This window comes from Lithobates pipiens, unplaced genomic scaffold (assembly GCF_037356315.1).
Source record: "Lithobates pipiens isolate NorthernLeopardFrog02 unplaced genomic scaffold, aLitPip1_a1.2 Scaffold_25, whole genome shotgun sequence".
NCBI classification, from domain to species: domain Eukaryota; kingdom Metazoa; phylum Chordata; class Amphibia; order Anura; family Ranidae; genus Lithobates; species Lithobates pipiens.
This window is the reverse complement of record NW_027507787.1, coordinates 15,890,044-15,908,069: the sequence shown is the minus strand read 5'-3', so window position 1 is coordinate 15,908,069 and position 18,026 is coordinate 15,890,044.

Below are 18,026 nucleotides of genomic sequence, written 5' to 3'. Positions count from 1 at the left end.
CAGCACAATAGTGTGAGAGGACCCTAAGTAGTTAAAGGTTTAATTTTGCTCTTTCACAAATGGTTTTGGTACAACAACTGTATTCAGGCTGCCATGTCAGAATTTTAGTTTGTCAAATATTTTAAACCAAATATTGTTTGCCCAGGACTATAGATTCTTTAAAACATCATGCTTTCTTCTGACTGTAGAAGAATATAAACAATTTTAGTTGAAAATGTAGTGCATTAAATTAAGCTGCAATTCTGTATGTTTCTGCACTATAAAGGTATTATGGTGCTCCTTGGCAGGTGGCACAGGGTCTAAGCAACAGTTGGTATTAACCAGAGCTGCTGATGGTAGAGATGGACAAGAGACCCCAGTAGTCCCAGTTTGCTTCAAACTGTCAGCAGGTGGCAGTCCTCAGGATCACCCCATTAAGCGGGTGGCTGGAACAGAGAGACTGCTGTATGGAGACCATTCACAGGGCTGCAGACAAGGGAAAGCCAGGTAGAAGCAGGGGTTGTGGCAGGCAGCAACAGGAGAGCAGTCAGGACAATTTGGGTCAGCAACAGTCAGGCAATTGTAGGACTGTAACTTTTTTCAAAAGGGTTCCTGTTACGGGTAACTCTGGAAGTCCATAGACCATACGCGGCTGTTTTTTCCATTCAGTCAGCCAGCTGAATGAAAAGACAGAGTCGATTTCCACATCTGCACATTTGAGTTGGATGGGGAAATCCTCCCCGCTGTGTCATTGTATTCTGCCAGCAGGACTCCTCCGGCCACCATCAGAATACACTGAAAGTGGTCAAAGCAATATTTTTCAGCAGGACCCTTCATGAAAAGTGGATTGATCGACTACTAATGAACAGGAACAGCCATACATGGATTGAGATTTCAATTCATATACGGCCAGCTTAGGGGTAGCAGTTCTGGAAGCCATGGCAGGGATTCTGTGACTACCATTAGAATTCCTGAAAGGGGTTGTGTGACTACCATTAGAGTGTTGTAACAAATGGATTTAAGTAGATTCTAACCCTACCTACATTTAGTTTGCTAAAATACTGTGTATAATAAACGGTTGGCATTTTTTCTATTATATCTTTTTCTCACATATCAGTGCTGTGGATCTCCTCTAGCCTTTTTCAGGGACTTCCTACACACAAAATGACCCAGTGTCAGCTACAATTTATTGCTCAGGACCAGCTTCCTGATTGACAACAACAGACACCCATGCCATAGGGTGGCAATGCAGAAGCACAGCTGAGAGGCAGTTGTCACCTAACAATTGGGAGTCCCTAAACAAGGACCTTCATGGCAAGATCACAAGGTATTCCTTTAATGAAAGCTGCAATAAGTTTTTAAAAACAACTTTTGAAATTACATTAACAGGCCAAACCTTGAATGGGATTTTAGTGGTTCAATATAGAAGTATAGGCTACATAACTGCAGACTTTGAGGATGAGGGGGGGAGGGGATTACTCTGATTAAAAAGGCTACCAATCACAGTAATTCAGAAGACATCATGGGAATGCAGGCCGCACCTACCCTCCCCGAATACCAAAACTTATATAGCCTATTTAAATAATAACTCAACACACTTATTGGCAAAGAATTGGCCGCTGCACATTTATTGGTATATTCAAATCAATAAATAAATAATAACCATATTCTGATAATTTTATTGCATCATAAAATTCTTATATTTCAAACGATCAACTTCAAAACAGCTCAGTCTTAAAGGACTCGAGCATACATAAATCTTTTAACCAAAGTCCCCACATGCCGGGTTTGAGAATTTCAAGCCCGGCCTACCCCACAACCGCGGCCAATTCAATGCAGTTTTGCAATCCTACATCAAATATATCTAAACCTATATCGGGTGAACTCCATCTGCTCTATATAATCCAGGGAAACCACCCTCTATATTAATGTCTCTATATGAGAAACCTCCAATGCGCATAAATAATAACCATATTCAGATAATTTTATTGCATCATAAAATTCTTATATTGCAAACGATCAACTTCAAAACAGCTCAGTCTTAAAGGACTCGAGCATACATAAATCTTTTAACCAAATGCGCAGCATAAATTTTTCCATAAACCTGTTCAATCTCTTCCTAATTTTCTTTAAAAAATGTTAAATGTACTTCTTGGAGCCATACTAGCCAAGGGATTATCTCCGAAAAGATAATTCTGGTATTCGGAAAAGATAACTTAACCTTAATTAGGTCACATCTAAACAACGACATGAGGTCCAGAGTTCTAACTTTCACCACATCATTTCCCCCTAGGTGTACTGTTAATGCATCCGGAACTGTCCATGACTCAATCAATCTAGAGACATAAAAATAAATAAATAAATAAATTAGCCCATTTAAGACCTCTAATTACTTTCCAGAAAATTCTGGAAATTCATGAAATTTCTCCAGGATCCATAGACAAATTGGACATATAATAGCGCTTCTTGGCTCTTTTATTAGCCCAGTATACAAAAGAGTGGCTCAGGATCCAAACATATCTTCTATTACCTAGAATTTAAAGAAAAAGAGCAGGTCTGACCTAAATCTGAAAACGTTGAGATTCCTATCTCCCCAACCATTTGATTATTGCATCATCCAATCCCATCCTAGCAGCTTCCATAGCTGCCCCGATCCTGAAAGAATGAGAAGTAAATCTAAATTGATGCAAATTCAATTTTCTCAAGCAAGCCTTTAATATGTAATTGAATTGATACTGAGTAAGAGGGGACCCATCGGCATCAATCAAAAAATAAATAAATAAATAAATTCCCCTCTCCTATTGGCCTAACTGCCAGGTAACCATTTATGACTCTAACTGGACATATATCCTCATCTCCACATCGACTTAAAGGTACCCAACTGCCTTTTCCTAACCTATCTGTTTTTTGACACAGGGATGAACAATTTGACCGAGACAATCACATTCTTTTTTAGTAAACCCACCATTACTTTTTTGTTTTTTGGCAGCAACTCAGATATTCTGAGAGCCCCAGAAAGGCTAGTACAAACGCAGTATTAAATAATATAGCCGTAATTTTTTAATTTAAAAAATATTTTTAATTTGAAGAAAAAAGATAAACCCGCCATGATTTTGGAAATGTGACTCAAATTGTAAATCCATTTCCATAGCAAAATTATACCACCTATTCCATGCGGTTGAGTACTCAACTCATGTATTTTCTGCCACAGAGTGTCTTATCGCATTTGTAAGAACCTCTAAATTAGGCTCCACAGATTTTCTGGACACACATTACCTTCTTTGTCCGCATTCTGCAGGAGTTGGTGAAATCGGTATACCTGAAATCAAGATAATGCATCCGCAATTTGATTCTCCTTCCCTGGGACGTGCCTGGCCTTTAACCAAATATTAAATTTAAGACAAAGAAACACTAAGTATCTTAGTAATTTGACCACTTGTATAGATTTGGCTGACAAACAATTCACAGCATATATGACCCCTTTACTATCCAAATTAATCAGGATTCTTTTATTTGCAAATTGCTCACCCCATATTTCTATCGCAACCACTAAAGGGAAAAGCTCCCACACAACTATGCTTTTGGTGACTTTATTCTTCTCCCAACTCACAGGCCACTTACCACAGCACCAGTTAGTCTTCCAAATAGCTGCAAATCCATATGAGCCTGCAGCATCTGTATATAGCTCAAGGCCGGATGAGGATACAAATTGTTCCTGAAAAAATGATCTGCCATTGTATATATCAAAGGATTTAAACCAAACTGACAGGTCCTCCTTGAGGTCAACTGTCAATCTGATGTGGGAAAATGGTGATTTCATTCCTGACATGGCCAAGTACAAGCGCCGCGAGAAGATTCTGCCAACTGCCATAATCCTTGTCGCGAATGCCAGAAGGCCTAATAAAGATTGGAGTTCTTTTAATAACACTTTTTTACGCCTAATCAACACTGAAATTAAAGATTTTAGATTCAGGTAACTGAAATATCAGATTAACGGTGTCAATCTTGACACCTAGGAATGCTATAATTGAGGAAGGAAAAACTGTTTTCTCGCTAGCTAGTGGGATACTGAAATGATGCGCTACCGCACTAAACAGATGTAACATAAAATAACAGACAGGAAATTGCGCTGGACCAATGAATAAAAAGTTGTCCAGGTAATGTAATATACCTTGGTAGCCAGATTGAAAAGCCACAATCCATTGGAGAAAGGTTGCAAATTTTTCAAAATATGCACAAGATATGGCACATCCCATAGGGAGGCACATATCAAAGTAGTATTTGCCCTAAAAATACATACCTAAGGAGTTGAAAGCTACTGCCAATCGGTAGCAGCCTGAAGGCCGCCTTTATGTCTGCTTTCGCAAGCAACGTACCTTTCCCAAACTTCCTAATTTGCTGAATAGCCTCTTCAAATGTGCAATATGATACTGATGACATGCCAGCATCTATTTCATCATTTAACAAGCTACTTTTTGGGAATGATAAATGGTGGATTAGGCGAAAGGTATTTGGCTCTTTTTTTTTTTTGGGTATGATGCCCAACGGCGATATCCTAAACGGAGGGGAATCAAATGGACCTGCTATCCTACCTTCCTTAATTAACTTCTCTTTAACAATGTGTGCGTAAGTATCCACTGACTTTACATTTTTAACTGGCTCACACCCTTCACCCTGAAATACTGGCAAAGGGAAACGTTTGGAGAAACCTTCAATTAGGAACTTGGCTGTCTCCTGGTCTGGATATATGTCCAACCATTGCTGCATACTTCACTTTCACTGGGGTGTGAGCTTTTTGCATAAATATCCCTCTGGGAGCTTTGAATATTGGAATTCCTTTTTGAAACACCTGATCAAAGGGTGGGGCCCAGAACACTCATGCTTGTACTTGCACAAACCCCCCCCCATTTACACTGGTTCTCATTGTAAGCAAAGCAGTATACCCTTTTATAAGGGGACACTGTAGATTGTGGCTGCTGCCTAATGAACCCAATTTCTGTAGCACCATCAGTTTAAGCCACAACCCGACGTCCTTATTGCCCCACTTCAATGATGGGTAGATTGATAATTTTTTCTAAATGCCTCATCATATTGAAACCATTCTAGACCCACAAAACTTTTATACGCTTCTAGCACATGCTCCATGTGTTGAAACAGCCCGCTGCAGCACACTGGAGTATATTGCAAATGACTGCCACTAATTATTAAAAGACCTCGCCACAGGTCTTCTCCTATCACCCTCATCTTTCTCATCTGATTTTTTTTTTTTTTTATGGAATAAGCGACAGAATATCTACGAATTGACCTTTCCATATTTTTTCCTTAGTCTGAGGAGTAAGGTGGTAACCTAATGGCGAGATCTCACATGGTAATGTCTCTTTAAAGCACACTTCTGGTACCGATGCGCTAGATATATTAATCTCAGCTGGTAATAGATATTGTGAATTAACTTTAGCTGACTGATTGTTATTAACATTACCTATATTGCTTAAGCTGACAGAATATCTATTTTGATTAGACCATACATTACAATAATTACTATTTTAAATTGCAGGTGTATTCATAGTGTCAGCTAATCTGTTAATGGATTCCATAATGCTATTAAGTGTGTGTACTAACTCACCTATACCGCCAGGGGGGCGCTGGAGCATTTGTTATATCTGAAGCAGCATAATGCTGCTCTCTGTTGCCTCCAGTGGCCATCCGCGGGATGTCTGTGATACTCACACTGCTTGCAGCCGCATGCTGTGGTAATAATACTGGGCAGGGTTTGTCTCTCCTCACAACCACAGACACTGCCTCTGTCCTCTGTATAGCTGACGCTCTTCTAGCCCACCCAGCACTGCCTCTGGGCGGCGATGGGGACCGGACCCTCCTCTATTTCTTTTCTCTCAAGCTGACCTGATGCTGCATAGTGGCTGCTGGTTCTTCCAGCCATGCTGTGCTGCTGTCTTCTCTGTCCTGTGACACCAGCAGCTGCGGAGATGGTTCATGGCAGCGGGTCCGGTGGTTTTGAATGTCATTAACAGCTGTTCTACCTCTGACTACAGGGGAATACCACAGGATACTGTACTGAATTTACCTCAGACAAAATGCTTTGCTCATTATCATTCTCTGCCAAAGCCAGGCATTTTCTAAGTCCTTCTTCTCCACCTTTATCCCCAGCTTTCTCCAACACTTGCCTCATTAAGGTTTTCATAGCCATGACTGAAGTACTTCAGGAGCCTGTTTTCACCTTCACTGAGCTTGTTGCAAAGCTTGTTGCACCTTCACTGCCTGGCTGGGAACAGGTGTGAGTGCACCTGTGAGAGATTGCTATATATAATAAGCCCCTTTCCAGAACATTCCCCATGGGTCACATGACCATTTGGGATATCACCAATAGCCTTGCAACCCTTAACCCCGCCCCAAGCCCAATTTGCCATTCTCTTAAAGGGACATTAACCCAAATACATTAACCTGTATATAGCCCTAAATATTTACACTATTGCTTCTATTCTCTTATGCTGTCGGGCTCAAAGCCTTAAGCCCTCCTATTTCATTCTTTAACTTCTCTAAGAACTACTGTCTACTGAAGATCAGCTGTTTTCAGCATCTACTCTTCGTCAACCACCCGCACTGTAAGGAAACAAAGAAGCTAATTATTTTTATCCTGAGTCTATTGTGTGGAGCAATACAGAACACTTGCCTATAAATTGGGATTCAGAAGCACATCTGCAGGATGGGCCTAACACTAAAACAACCAACTAATTTGTTAAGGCGTAAGGCAACAAAAAGAAATTCAATAAAAAGTAACAATTAAATTCACTCATCCCTGGATAAGCATGATGTTCTTAGATATACTAAAATTGTGTTAATCATGTGTCTGCCCGTTTGTCTTGGAAAATATCCCTTACTTAATAGCAAGGTTTGAATATGCTGGTTCTCATTTCTAGCCAAAGAACACTGTAACGTCTTGATATGTACTTCTCCTTCAACTTCTCCTGGAGATTAAACTGCCAAAGTCAAGGTTAGAGACTGAGAGACTTGGAAAGTTGTTTTAGTAATTAAGCTGTTTCCACTGACATCTGGTGTAGAGAGTACAAGAGTTTATGTTGTCAGGCAGTCTGTAATGTACTTAGTAAAACTGGGAAATATTTTTTAAATCTGTAGGAAAGAAAGGTGTCTGCATTGCTAATGGTTGATGCCAGTTGATCATTTAACCCTAAAACAAACTGGATGGTTTTGGCAACAGAGAACGCTTTGCTTCTTGTAGATTATACAAATGAGCCCCATTAAATATGGATATACTAATAAGAGAAAACATCTTTTCAAAATATAACATGCTGTCAGGGGTGTTTCAACAGAATGTGAGTTGTGGAATCTTTAACTGTAATGTGCTAGCTCCTGGTATAAGAGAAAATGCAAGCCCATTAATTGTTGATGATTGTTTAGAAACCATAGAAGGAATGGTGTCCCATCTTTGGTGTCAGTAGGAGGAATGGTGTCCCATCATTGATGTCAGTAGAAAGAATAGTGCTCCATCGTTGGTGTCAGCAGGAAAATATGCCCCAAGGGCCAGTAAAAAGAAAGGAAAGGTCCCTAGTTTGCATACCACTGATCTAAATCATGATAAAAACAATTGATACAAATTATTTGATATATCTGTAAAACCTGACTATGCTTTGAAGAATGTTCTTACACATGTTATTACATTGATTTCTCTATGCCAGCTACTCTTCCAGTCTCTGTAACTATTATAGTCCTTCATTACGGTTAACATTGATAACTCTATAGTTAAAGAGCCCCTTGTTATGGCTGAGACACTTGGGTGAAGATGAAAAACTCTGAGACAGGGGTCTTGTTTTGCGAATCCCAAAAACACCTACTCAAAATTACAAATCTTTTTTTGAAATGTTTCCCTGGCTGCCCCCTATGTCACAGCCTCATGTTTTGAATTCCCTGAGCCATAACTATATTGTATGTAATTCTGTCTAGAGTAATTAAGTGTACTTAAATGCACAGATATATGCAAACTCACCCTATCCCATGCCAACTACCTATAGGCCAGCAAGGTTGTCAATCACAGTAAATACTAAGGAAGCAAATCAGGGATGGCTAAACTGAACTTTGACAGGGAAAATGGAAATTTGCACCTCAAATCTGCTGTCTTATAATCTGTTAATTATGTTGGCTTACATTTTCACTAAAAGTGACCTCTTTTGAGATATTATTTCACCATATAGTCAGTTTAACCACTTGCCTTCTGGAAGATATACCCCCTTCATGACCAGGCCATTTTTTGCACAATGGCACTGCGTTATTTAACTGGCAATTTTGCAGTCGCGCGAAGCTGTACCCAAATATTTTATGTCCTTTTTTCCCACAAATAGAGCTTTCTTTTGGTGGTATTTGATCACTGCTGCAGTTTTTATTTTTTGCACTATAAGAAAAAAAAGACCGACAATATTAAAAAAATAAATACTTTTTACTTTACTCTGCTATAAAACACATCCAATAAAACAAATTGTAAAAAAATCAAATTTCTTCATTAATTTAGTCCAATATTTGTTCTGCTACATATTTTTGGTACAAAAATTCCAATAAGTGTATATTGATTGGTTTGTGGAAATGTTATAGCGTTTACAAACTATGAAATATTCGTATTTTCTTAAATACTAGTAATGGCGGCGATCATCGACTTTTTAGCGGGACTGCGATATTGCGGCAGAAAAATCGGACATTGACACTTCTGACACTATGGAAGACCATTCACACTTGCCTAATAGGCTGTCAAAGCTCCCATTAATGCACTATTTGAAAACACAACACACCACACCACAACCACCAGTATTCATAGATTGTGGTGTGTTAAGGCAAAGGTGCTTTTTTATTTATGTATATGTATATTGAGGTGACACCCATACTCTGCAATGCACAGGTACCCATGTATTAAAATTTGTCAATCCAGCTTACTTGTGCTTTAGGTCAAAATGTGACTTTTTTGAAAGAATAGAAGTAGGTTGTACTTTGTTCTTCATTCAAAGCAGTTAAGCATAAAATAGTGGCATCAGCTTAAAATACATTCTGTGAATACTCAAATTACTAGCTCTCTTCGTTCCATTATAAATGTTTCATTTATTTAACCTTCTGTACTCTATCCATCAACACATTTCCTTCCTATTACATTTGTTTCCTTTAATTTCTAGAGTGTGTTGGCACTATATCAAATGTTCTGCTAAATGTATGCACAGCATATGTTCCACATTTCTTTGTTTTGCGATCCTGTTTTTTCTTATAGCTTAATTATTTACTTGTCATAAGACATGGAAGCCCTGCAGCAGATTCTCCAGCTGTTAAGGGACTACAAGTCTCAGCAGGTGCTGTCAAATCTGTGGTGAACTGCAATTCTGCATCAATGGGCACAATTTTATATCACAGTATGTTTTTTCTTACTTATAATTTTGGGAGAAAACTGATAATCAGCAATTTCAAGTAAGCACAAAAACACTTTGAAATGGTATTAGGCATAGACTAGAGTCAAGGTGGTCTTGCTCTTTTGGATTTGATTGAAATTTGTCTTGAATATTACCCCTGAAATCATACTGTTTTAATATATATACTGCTAGGTTACTTTATTAATTTGATTGGTGAAATAATGCAAAAACAAAACATTTAATTCAATGCATCAACAGCTGAAAAATGTTTCAATACTGCATCCCATTTTTTTGGTTCCATCACCTTGTCAGGTAGAAAGGCTGCCAGAGATCTAAATGTAATAAACTATTGAGATATTTACTGAATACGATTGTCTGGTTACTCAATAAAGTAAATAAAATAATCAAGTCACATTCTAGACTGAATATTATTTAACCTTTCGTCAAAGATGTTAAGCATATGTGTGGCAGCAGGGGAGTAGGCCTTAACACCGACAAGTAGCACATATGCATCCATGGCAGCTAAGGTCTTTGTACATATTTACTGCCCGCTTCCAGCACAGTGACCAAGCTGCCACTGACAGCTCCTGGTTTCTAGTTCTGATCTGCAGTTGACTAGGCTCCCATTCATATGACCACTGTGGCAGTCAATCACAGTGATCACATTATTGGAAAGTCTGTCCTGCCCCTACCTTAAGACCCAGTTAAAGGGCAATGGCTAGGGTTAATAAATGAGTTGGGAACTGCATAAGCCGGCAGGAAACCTTAGTACTCATTAGGGATGGGCCGAACGGACCACTGTTTGGTTCGCACCAGAACTTTCGAACACTGTGAAAGTTCGGACCAGAAAAACAAACCTCATTAAATTCAATGGGACCCGAACATAAAAAATCTCCTTTTGGAAGGCTTATATGCAAGTAATTGGGCATACAGTGGTTATAGGGATCTGGGTCCTGCCTTGGGGGACATGTATCAATAAAAAAAATGTTTGTGAAAAATGTCATTTTTAAATGAGCAGTGATTTTTTGATTTTTAAAGTGAAAGCCTAAAAATTAAACATGTACAACAGGAAACAAATATATCAAGCACGGCGCTGTCACATCCTATCCAGTTCCTCCAGAATACCTCTACACAATATATATTGCTTGTTACATGCATGCTGGTATGCAGGGGTGCAAGCATATACAGAGAGAGATATATATACAAAAAAAATATATATATATATAAAAAATATATATAAAAAAGGTTTTTTGTGTGTGCGTGTATATATACACTTGCTACAAATAAATAGCTCTTGTTTCCATATGAAGAAAATTTACATATCTGTATATCTCAGAAACCCATCCGTACTAGTCCCCTGTAATAGACTTCTAATATATATATATATTTAAAAAAAATTTTGTCAATCTTTTATCTTTTTAAAAAATTCTTATAGTTCATTTATTCATTTACGAGAATTTTTCCATGTGTATATATATATATATATATATATATATATATATATATATATAATTATTTTTTATTTTTATCTTTATTTTCATTTTTATTTTTATTTTTATTTATTTTTATTTATATTAATTTTATTTTTATTTTTATTTTCATTTTCATTTTCATTTTTATTTCTAATTGAAATTTAATTTAATTTTAATCTCATATATGTTTCTTTAATTTCTTATATATATTAATTTTGTTGGTTCATTTCTCTAGTATTATCTCAATTTCATGTATAAATAATTTCATTTCATTTCCTTGTTATGGTTTACATATAGATATACATTGAAAGATATTGATTCACTTCTAATAGCAATGATTACAATAGTAGTTCTAGAATATCTTTGTTTCCATGTCGCTCTTCTTGATTGGTAGATGGGCTTGTCTCCTCCCCTAGATGTTAGGCTCCCTGTGATTGGCACTAGCAGGGAGGGCGGAGAGGGTGTCAGCGTATTTATGTTGTAAGCATACACTAGGGCAGTGATGGCGAACCTCGGCACCCCAGGTGTTTTGGAACTACATTTCCCATGATGCTCGGCTACACTGCAGAGTGCATGAGCATCATGGGAAATGTAGTTCCAAAACATCTGGAGTGCCAAGGTTCGCCATCACTGCACTAGGGCGTCACCTGAAGAAGGAGGCCACACCTCCGAAACATGTTGTCTTGGGAACAGTTAGTCAGAGCCAGCGTCAGAGTCAGCACACACGTTGATAGATCCGCCCCCCGTTGCGAGTGACGTCATCCATAGCCGGCAGGTCCGTGCGTGTGAGGCGTGGAGAGAGAGTGTACCTGCAGCCAGCAAGCGAACTGAGTACTTAACCATCCGCATTGTTAGCTACTGCAGGGAGCCTAAAATCGGGGAAGGAGGCAACAGTGGAGGCTGTAAATGTCAATGCAACCATTCAACGGATGTTTGTGAGTGATATACCTGGCTTTTTTAATCTTTTACTGAGTTAAATAAACGTTAATGCACTAGGGCTGGTGTGCGCTCTTTTTTGTGTTTGTGCTAAAAATGAAACATTCCTTCCAATATAGTGCATGGGCGGTCCCTTAGTCTACCTGTAAAGTAGCAGATCTAGAATCTGCTGCAGCAATAATTGCATTTATAAAGCCAAAAAAAGGAAATTTTCCCTACAAGCTGCCTTTATTTTGCTCGGCAACAGTTGGGGACCCAGTGTGTATGATGAGGCCACAATGTAGTGCACAGGGAACAAGATTAGAGTTTTTTTGGATACATTCTGGTGTCACTTTGGCTTTGTATAGAAGTAACGGTGCGTAAAAATTGGTCTTTGGGTGTCGGTGTCGCCTTCCCACCATAAGCCTATAAAGGTACTCTTGATGAAAGCAAGAATTGGCCTTGCTGAAAAAATTGCAATGATATGCACCTGTCAAACAAGTGCAGACAAATTACTTTTTGTGTGTCGGGGGCACCCTCCCACCGTATCCCTATAGAGGTGCTATTGATGACAAAAAAAATTGCAATGATATGCATATGGTTGCTGTTTTTGTCACGTTTAATGTGCCTGAGACACAGATTGCAGATAGCAATAGTGCGATCTGCTGCAGATGTGCTGAAAAAGGCCCAGACAGCTGAGCTTTGGGGAGTGGGTTGGGAGATAACAGCTGCAGAAGGTGATGAAATAGGGTGGCTGCTCTCTACTTTCTTAATGTTGGCCTTCTTGGTCGCATCAGTGTCATCATCATCATCACCATCTCCTCCATCTTCATCATTACCATTGGAGACAACTTGGCAATATGCTGCAGCTTGATGAACATGAATGCCAATTTGTCTACCAGTGTTCCTCCCCCTCTCTAGGCTCATGTTCCTGCCATCCTCAACCTCAGAACCAACATCTGAATCCAGTAATGGCTGGGCATCATCAAGGCACAAGTGGCTGACACTGTGGTCAAATAACTAAGCTGACTCCTCAATGGCTGATGTTGGGGCTATGGCAGGAATAGATGTGGACAAGGAGACAGGTTTGTCCACTCTGGCAACTGCAGAGGACTGCACATTTGTCTCTGCTTGCGTGGCAGAGGATGAAGAGGATGAGGCAGGTTTAGTAAGCTAGTCCCCCACCTCTTCTGCATGCTGTGGCTGGATAGCACGGGCAAACTCACTAAACACTGACCACTACGTCAACCTTTACCTGTGGACATATTTGTTACAGTGCCAAGGAAATGTCTGCCTCTCCTTGTCCTCCCAGATATTATTGGGAGGGAGGGGGCGGTGCTTATAAGCAAATGTAAAGAAGAAGTTGAAATCTGTATGTAGATGCACTTTAATCAATGTAAAGACGTGTATTTGCACTTTAATGTGAGTAATCACACTACACAGACACACTCCACGGATACACTATAATATATTGGAATATAATGCGAAAAAAAGTACAGTGACGCACAGAACTATACTAACCTTTTGTACTCTATCCATCAACACATTTACTTCCCATTACATTTGTTTCCTTTAATTTCTAGAGTGTGTTGGCACTATATCAAATGTTCTGCTAAATGTATGCACAGCATATGTTCCACATTTCTTTGTTTTGTGATCCTGTTTTTTCTTATAGCTTAATTATTTGCTTGTCATAAGACATGGAAGCCCTGCAGCAGATTCTCCAGCTAAGGCACTATAAGTCTCAGCAGGTGCTGTCAAATCTGTGGTGAACTGCAATTCTGCATCACTGGGCACAATTTTATATCACGGTATGTTTTTTCTTACTGATAATTTCGGGAGTGTCAGAAACCATTAAATCAGACTGAGACAGAAGTACAGTTAAATCACACTTGTTTAATAATAAAAGTAAAGAGAACAAACGTAGCCATAACATAGCCAAAGTTCAGTAACCGGAATGGATAGTCAGCTAAGCCAGAAGTCAGGGATCAATGTAGTGGAACAGCAAGCAGGATCTGGAGCCAGAAGGATGTCAGCAAAGCAAGTCTTGAACAGGAATGCAGGAGAAAGTTTCTGTGATGTTGACCAAGGCGAAGGTAGTGATCCTCTGGACAGGACAGCTTAAGTAGGCAGGACTGATGAGCAGGATATCAACAACAGCTGAGTAACTGTGGAGAGATAGGAGCTGGCAATTAGCTGACAGCTGAGCGGCCAGCTCTAAGAAGGAAGGGCTGAGCCCAGCCCTGACAGTAACCCCTCCTCAACGACCCCTCTCTCTTGGAGGACCACCAAGCTTAAGAGGAAAACATCTATGGAAATCACGGAGGAGGAAAGGGGCATGTACGTCCGAGGATGAGACCCAAGAGCGTTCCTCCGGACCGTAACCTTTCCAATGCACCAGGTACTGTATGCGCCTGTGGAACCTACGGGAGTCAACAATGGACTGTACTTCATACTCCTCATGGTTCTCAACCTGTACAGGGTGAGGACATGGCACAGAGGTGGTAAAGTGGTTCGAGACCAAAGGTTTTAATAAGGAGACAATAAACTGAGGTGCGAACTTCAGTGAGAGAACACAAAGCCGAGATTGTGAGATGACAGCCAGACCCTGTCCCCAATCTGGTAGGGAGGTACAGGTAGGCATCTGCGGTCAGCATGGAGTCTGTACCTATCGTTAGCATGACAAAAAGCCTCCTGGATGCAGGAATACTCTGCAGAACAAATGAGTCAGGCAACATGGAAGGTTGGAAACCATAATTCACCATAAATGGGGACAATTGGAAAGCAGAATTCAAGGCACTTTGTGAGCAAACTCTGCCCATGGTAATAGGTCTGACAAGTTGTTATGATGGTCAGAAATATACGTAGGAATTGCTTCAAGGACTGGTTGGCTCGTTCTGCAGCCCTATTAGACTGCAGGTGATACACAGAGGAAAAAGCAAGCTGAATTCCCAACTGTGCACAAAAGGCTCGCCAGAACCGGGACACAAACTGACTACCCCTGTCCGAGACAATCACCTTGGGTAGCCCACATAAGCAAAAGATCTCCCCAGCAAAAATGGAAGTTAGTTCCTTAGAAGTGGGCAACTTTTAAATAGAATACAATGACACATCTTTGAGAACCAGTAAACCACCATAAGGATAACTGTGTTGCCCTGGGAGTTGGGTAACTCCACAATGAAATCCATAGACAGGTGGGTCCAGGGCCTCTCTCCATTGGGTATGGGTTGTAGGAGGCTCACTGGAAGGTATTGGGGAGTCTTACTCTGTGCACACATGGAACAGGCAGCTACGAAGGCAGTTACATCAGCACGTAGGCCACTAGAATTGTTAGAAAATGGCCAAAATGAGTTGATTCTTCCCAGGGTGGCCACCGGCTTTGGAGAATGGTAAGTCTGGAGCATGGCAGTATGGAGACTCTCTGGGACAAAGCAGTGGTCACAAGGTTTCTTGGGAAGAGCATGGACCTGAGCAGCAAGAATTGTGTCACCCAAAGGAGAAGTGAGATTGGTGGGAACTGTAGCCAGAATACGATCAGGAGGAATCACAGGAACCGGAACCGACTCCAAATTGCAAGTGGAGGAAAATTGTCGTGACAAGGCATCAGCCCTTACATTCTTAGTACTGGGTAAAAATGAGACAATGTAATTGAAACTAGGCAGGAAAAGAGCCCATCGAGCCCTTCTGGGACAGAGGCATTTAGCCTCAAACAAGGATGTGAGATTCTTATGGTCAGTAAGAATGAGAACCGGCACAGTGGTACCTTTGAGGAGATGTCTCCATTCTTTCAGGGCTAAAATGATTGCCAACAGCTCTCTGTCACCAATCTCATAATTGCACTCCGCAGGTGACAATTTCTTGGAAAAGTAGCCACAAGGATGCATAGCGCTCCCAGAGGTAGGACGTTGAGACAGAAGGACGCCAACTCCAGTCTCAGAAGCATCAGCCTCAAGGAAGACGGTAACGTAGAATCAGGGTGTGCCAACACAGGAGCAGAAACAAAGGCAGCCTTGAGACTCTCAAAGGCCTTAATGGACTCTGGAGACCAACTCTGTGGGTTACCGTCATTTCTGGTCTTATCAGTCAGGGGCTTGACCAGAGACGAGAAGTTACAAATAAACTTCCGATAATAGTTGGCAAAGCCCGGAAACACTGCAGAGGACGTAAACCCATGGGTCGGGGCCACTGTAGGCCTGCTGAAAGTTTCTCTGGGTCCATTGAAAAACTGGCAGTGGAAATGCCCAGGAATTTAATCTGTTCTCGATGGAACTTGCACGTCTCCAGTTTACAATAGAGATTGTTCTCTCTTCGTTTCTGAAGAACATGACAGACGTGTGTGGTGGTTCTCCAGGGACTTGGAAAATATGAGGATATCATTGAGATAGACCACCACACATACCTGCAACAAATCTCGGAGGACATTGTTAATAAATTCCTGAAAAACTGCCAGGGCGTTACAAAAGCCAAGAGGCATTACGAGGTACTCATAATGGCCTGTTCTGGTATTAAATGCAGTTTTCCACTCGTTGCCCTCCTTAATCCTCACAAGATTGTATGCCTCTCTCAAATCTAGCTTCCTGAAAACTGTTGCTACCTTGAGGCAGTCAATTCCGTAATCAATGGAATCGGATAGGCATTCTTAATCGTGAAATGATTGAGACCCCTATAATCAATACAAGGTCTCAATTCACCACTCTTCTTCTTCACAAAGAAGAAACCAGCACCAGCAGGAGACGATGATTTGCGGATGAAACCTCGAGAAAGTGCATCTGCAACATACTCTTCCATGGCCTTATCCTCCCAGACTGAAAGGGTAAACCCAGCCACAAGGGGGTATGGCACCAGATTGAAGGTCAATTGCGCAATCATACAGACCTTTGTCAACGACATCGCTAAAATCGTGGTACTCCTCCAGCAGGGAAGAGAGTGAAGAGGTGCCCAGGACCTTGGCTACCTTCTGGAAACATGTCTCGGTGCATTGTGGTGACCAGGAGAGAACCTCAGCACAGAGCCAATCAAAAGAGGGGTTGTGCCTCTAACCAATAACTATCGGAAACCTAGGTGAGGAAATAACTTGGAATTGGATTATCTCATAGTGAAGAGCCCCTACGGCCATGGATGATGGAACCATCTCATGAGTCACATGAGCAGGCTGTAGAGGTCTCCTGTCAAGAGCCTCAATGGCAAGTGGAGTGTCACGCAGCTGCAGCGGAATCAAGTGCTTCTACAGAAAGGCAGCATCAATGAACAGGCCTGCAGCCCCAGAGTCAATTACAGCCTGTATCTCGATGGACGACTCAGCCCAAGAAAGGGTGACCGAAACCAGGAGCTTATCCTTCTGGGTAACTGGGGATGAAACAAAGCCACCTAAGGTCTGTCCGTGACAGGACCTCAAGGTTCAGGCATTCCCTGGACAGGTAGGACAAGACTTCAAAAAGTGACCTGCCTGGCCACAATAAAGGTACAATTTCTCCCTCCTCCTAAAGGTTCTCTCATCCGCAGAGAGACGCGTGAAACCCAATTGCATGGGTTCACCTTCACTGCCCAACTGGGTACCAGGAGGCATGGGAGGTGAGGGAGGCACAGATGGGACTGCAAAGCTCTGAGACAAATGTACAGGAGGCTTCCGCAAGCACTCATTAAAAGAGTCTTTCTCTGAGTCTGGAGTCAATGAGGATGGCAAACGTGATCAACTTCTCCAACTCATTGGATATATCTCGGGCTGCTATCTCATCGTTGTTGGTATCCAAGAGACCATGAGAAAAAGCAGCCACAAGGGCCTCATTGTTCCACGCAACCTCTGCTGCCAGAGTACGAAATTCAATGGCATAGTCGGCAACAGTTTTCATACTCTGATGGACATGAGGCATTTGGCAGCAGAAGCGAAGTGTGCAGGAATGTCAAATACCCTTTTAAACAAAGCCACAAACTCAGGATAACTCAAAACAGGTTTTTGCATCTCCCATAGAGGGTTTGCCCAGGCAAAGGCTCTCTCAGAAAGCAAAGAAATCATGAATCCTACTTTGCTTCTGTCCGTGGGAAATGCCGCAGCATCTCAAAGTATATCTCTACCTGGTTGAGAAACACTCTGCATTGGACTGGATTGCCCCCAAATCGCTGGGGAAGCGGAGCAGAACCAGACATACCTCTTATAGAGGAAATATTCAAGAGACTGCACATAGACTGAAGGAGCAGCAGGGTCAGCCTGCAACATGTATCGGGGCGGCCACAGTGGGAGATTCCA